We start from the raw sequence: 5,029 nt of genomic DNA, 5'->3' as shown, positions 1-5,029 counted from the left end.
CTATCTTCCTCAACGTAGTTTTCTCGTTAGCTTTTTGTGATATGTACTTGATTGAGAGCCATGTTGGCGGATGTCCCACATTCTCCTCAACCGTAGATGCTGCAGGTCCTGCTTACGCACCAAATGAATTGTAACTTAAATCCATCATTTTTTAGTATGTCTAATGAATGGATGTGTAATATGCTTCTTTCCATGTTTTTTTTTTTAATTTCTACATTCACCATTCAAGAGAATACGTATGACCTGCATTTTTCACCAAATATCAATAGTTTAAGTGGACTGGAGCTATCATGACTTCGTTGTATCTGTGACTGCACTATAGTTGTAGATTTGAAACAAACTATAATGATTGAGTTGGAGGGAGTGATGAGTTCTTTGGATAGTAATTAACATTCGTATTTATATTGTAGATTTGCTATGTAACGTTGGAGGAGTGGGAGGAAAGTAATGTATCGATAGTTATAAGAAAGCCCATTTTATATAACTTTCTGAAGACAGTCAAGAACTAACTAAGAAGTAAAGAAAAAGAACTGTAGTTATGAAAATATATACGCTTGGACTGCTGCACCAATGGAGGTTGTGATCTCTAAGAACTTGTTTTTCTGTTTCAGGGGAGACTATTATAACTGTTGATTTCAGTAACATTACAGGACCAAACTTCTTCGACAGCTTTAATAGAGACTGATGTGGTAATTCTCCTAGCTGGTGCAAGTTCCTGATGATCGCGATAAGCCATGAGAAGAAGGTAAACACGGACAACGCCGCCGCTTAGTATGTTTCACGACGGTCATAAAGATAGAGATGAGAAAGAGAAGCTTTATATGCCAAATCAAATTCATACTTGTAACATGTTTCACTTTGTACCTTCATAAGCATATATTTAAATTAACTTCCTTGTTGTTTTCGTATCATTCATAAGTTCATTAAATACTTTTTTGATTATATATATATAGAAGAAAAATAAATTTTCAAATAAAATACAAAATTATTCCAGATTATAAGGTGCTTATAGTATACTTTTTGTATTGTCAAAGTTTCCAAGATGATATATAAACTTCATAAACGACTGCATTTTAACATAATGTTAATGTGGACTGGATGTACTAATGTCTTCCTCTTACTCTTCCGTTATTGAGTTTTGAAACTTAGAAGAGACAGCGTTAGGTTTTGTGGATTTTACCTAAAATGTTAATGTGGACTGGATGTACTCTTCCCTTTCAATGTTTTTTATGGAACCTAGATTAAAGGCTGAAGTAGCCTCGGAAACTTGTTGTTGTCATGTATTTATTCCAGACACCAAGTATAAATAAAGATTTGTAGAACAAAGTTTATAGTGACCATCTTAAACCATTGCATAAGTAAAACTCTTGTTCCAAAAAAAAGGTAAGAAACACATTAAACAGAGTAGAAGCTTAGGTGGAAAAACACATAGAAAACAAAAATAAAAAGCCTGCAGTCTATTACGATCACATGGGCTAAAACGTTCCAACAAAACCATTCACTTTTAACAGTTACATTGTATGTTTTGGGTTTTTGTACAAAGCTAATTCGTCTAAGTTACATGTTAGACCTGTTTAAGAGGGTACAGCCGTACATGTTGTGTTCCAGACCTGTGACCCAGAACATATGCATTAAACTCCGCATCTGTGACGTATTCGAGTTTCTGGACACCTCCATACTTGGTTGAGGCTGAGGAAGAACCGATGTCCTTAACACATTCCCTGCATAATGTTAAGTGCACTAAGACTGAAAACTCAGATACGTTAACTTGAGAGTTGAAACGGGAGTTGTATATATGCTAACGCATCGAGGAATCTATGGCTAGAAATACACTGTTTGTCAGAATAAATGAGTTCCTTAAGTATCATTTACGAAGAGCCGGCCTAGGAGGAAAAGAAGTAAGGAAAGAGAGGTAGAGTTATAAAATGCTCAAAGTTACTGGGCAATCCGTACCACTAACCAACAATGACATTAGGCTCGTCACTTCTCATCGAAGTTGGTGGCGAGGACGTCAAAAACACTTAGAAAAACAGTGGTTCAACCAAAACTTACACCACTTTCAAACCGTTCAACGTATTTAAGTTCGTCCAGGTGGTACATACCTCTCAATGCTTAGGTTTACCATGATTCGTTGAATATTCTGGCTTGCCCAACAATAACTGAAATCAAACGAACAGTATCTGGTTAGTTTGTGTTGGTTAATAAAAAAGATAGACAACATTAGTGGGAAGGTTTGTTTCTGAGACGTATCACGTAACATCCAGAAGACTAATCTCAACTGATTTACGCTTTAGACTGCAAGACAGTAAAAATAATCATAGTAAATACCTTAGTGAATTGAACGGTGCTAATTTCAGATGTTAATTCAAAAACCTGCAACCAAAAGAAAATAAGTTATTGAGAACATCGAACCTGTACAGCCAATTGCATTGGTGTAGTGTCTAAATTCAATCTAGAATACCTGGACAACAGTTTTCTCGCCATCCATCAACCTCACAGACCTGACCACGTCTCATAGATCCATCACCTAAGCGAATATTAACAATCTCTTGGTACTACATGTACATTATAAACATTTATATAGATAGCAAAGATATAATTCAATATATTTAGATAGATTTTCATCCCCTTTGGAAACCGTACTCGTTTTTTCTCTGCCAGAAAGATCAAATCATTGAAAGTATTGATGATATTTTTGCCATAAGAATCCCACATTTGAATCCATAGGTATCCGTTTTCTTCTCAACAGAGGTTCCATCACTGAACCGAATCGAGAAGGGAGCATCAGACAACCGAAAATTGGGGCTGCTGCGTGTGACATCAAAACCACTTATCGTTTAGAGAGACCCTTCACTGAGACGTTCCTTGAATAAAAATGTTTAGAGAATGATAAGGAACAATCGCTATCTCCGCTAAAGTCTAATACAATGTAAAAAAAAAAAATCATTTCTCATCGACAAAGAGCATGTCAAGACACATTAGCTCACCGCCTTTTCTCAAATTTCTAGCCTCCCAGAATCGCAGCAACCTGTCGGAGCACCGCCCAGCTCTCAAAACGGCTAGAAGGATTTGGAGATTCACCATTGTAATAACCGGAAAGTTGAACAAAGTATTCTTCTGGTTCTAGTAAAAGCTGTAATCTTCATCTCTGGATGAGGGGTATTTATAACTGAAGCTCCAGTAAGTTACTCTGGGAACACAGTGAGTCAGATTGAATGTTGAGGAGTCGTGATATCACAAATAAAAGAGATCCAAACGAAACGTTGTAACCTCCTCAGATTTTTTTCTTCGTCTTTCACACTCAAAAGCCCAAAACGCAATTGAGGTGCCACGTGTATTAATTCCCCCCCAAAGAAAGACTTGAGTCTACTTTATAGTATTAGATTATGCACTTTGCTTAATATTTACTACGAATTTTGCCTTTAGTACTAATATATGTACCTAAAACTTGTTAGGTCAAAACTGGTGTAGTTTAATATTGATTATATAATTATATAATTCAATTATTCAAACATATATTGGTCCAAGTTATTAAGAACCAATAGATTACATGCATATCACTTGAAAATTGACACTCAGTTCCGATAATCAAATGCAGGATCATGTTTTGTTAATGTCTCAAACGAATATGAACAATGCATATAATTACTTTGTTTGTAAAGTAATACGTTCGTAAGCAGTTTTACGTCTTTGATAAAATTAAACATTATTGAATATAGAACAACGAAATTGATAAGTTGAACGTTAGTGACATATTTTGCTCGTGTTATTATTACGGTTTTAAAACAATGTGCTATTTTGCTCGTCTATTTTACTTTACGATGCTGCTCACGAACGTTTTATCATAAGTAGAGTTTATGTAAATGATGTACCTAGCGAATGAGATACTCAAATTTGGACCAACATTTTTTCAATTAATTGTAAAGCTGACACGTAAGGTAAATTAGCATCTTAATTGAATTTATAGAGGATATTACTTACGATAAGTAAAATTTGTATATATTTAATATTTATAAAAAATTTGATAAATTAAATTCGGTTACAAAAATAGATAGACAACTTTTGATTGGTTAATAATGTAAGAATAACATTAGATTTTATTGCATTACATTAATCATCTTAACGCGTGTATCTCATAATTGTAAAAAAAATAAAAAAAAAATTGAAAAGAGAAATTACCATATATGAGTTGTGATACATATATATATATATATATATATATATATATATATATATATATTATTTATGTCAAATTCAGAAAATAGTAAGTTCGAAAAGATTCTATTATATTACTTTAATATAATATAAATTTATTTTGGAATTTTAACAAATATTAATTTTACCGTAAAACATATTAATTATTAGGTATAATTTAGTTGTGTATACAATTAATCAACATTATAAAATTAATTTCAAGAGATCTCTTAAACATTCTCAAAACATTTGCATGTTTATTTACTTTTTCTAAGTAGAAGTAAGATTAGAACATAATTCTAAGAATATTAATGCAAACATTCAGAGAAAAAAAATTGTTTTAGAATAAATATTTTCCACTGAAAAATAATATAACAATTTTTAAACTGTATATTAAATTGTAATGTATACAATTGACACATCTTTTTGAATACCATGCATCTTCATCAAAATATCAATTTATTATCATCATCTTTGCACTTATATCTTTTAGTGATTTCACTTTCCATTATCATCATGAAATGTTAGATCAGATTCATCATTAGAATAAAAATTATCAAATAAAATAAACATTGAAAGAATAAAACACACACATCTAATATAAAAAAGTTTATCAAAATGTATACCATTGAGACACATTTTGATTAAATTCCACTTCCCACTTTATTGCTCTCTTTAGTTTTTGATACACCAATCAAAAAAATTAATAAAACACACACATTTGCATTAACTCCATTGATAATTTAAAATACTCATAAAATATATTTAGTAATATGTGTTTATTTTTGGTGTGGTGTTTATAGTGTTCATAACTTGTGTGAATGTTAATTGTTTT

General features: G+C 32.1%; 1 long non-coding RNA gene across 7 annotated transcripts; it reads right to left on the bottom strand.

The window, feature by feature from the left end:
- Positions 1–1,454: 1,454 nt before the first annotated feature.
- LOC106316362 lies at positions 1,455–3,243 on the bottom strand. Of its 7 annotated transcripts, none has more exons than XR_001264807.1 (4): positions 2,462–3,243; positions 2,329–2,373; positions 1,954–2,159; positions 1,455–1,721 (listed from the first exon to the last, which is right to left on the bottom strand). It is a non-coding gene; the product is annotated as an uncharacterized LOC106316362 (long non-coding RNA). The 7 variants fall into 7 exon arrangements; XR_001264808.1 differs by having other exon boundaries at positions 2,103–2,159; XR_001264805.1 differs by having other exon boundaries at positions 1,537–1,883.
- Between the last annotated feature and the right edge of the window lie 1,786 nt (positions 3,244–5,029).

The sequence above is a fragment of the Brassica oleracea genome, chromosome C9 (genome assembly GCF_000695525.1).
Source record: "Brassica oleracea var. oleracea cultivar TO1000 chromosome C9, BOL, whole genome shotgun sequence".
NCBI lineage: Eukaryota > Viridiplantae > Streptophyta > Magnoliopsida > Brassicales > Brassicaceae > Brassica > Brassica oleracea.
Note: the sequence above shows the minus strand (reverse complement) of the source record. Positions and strands in the feature narration are given on the sequence as shown.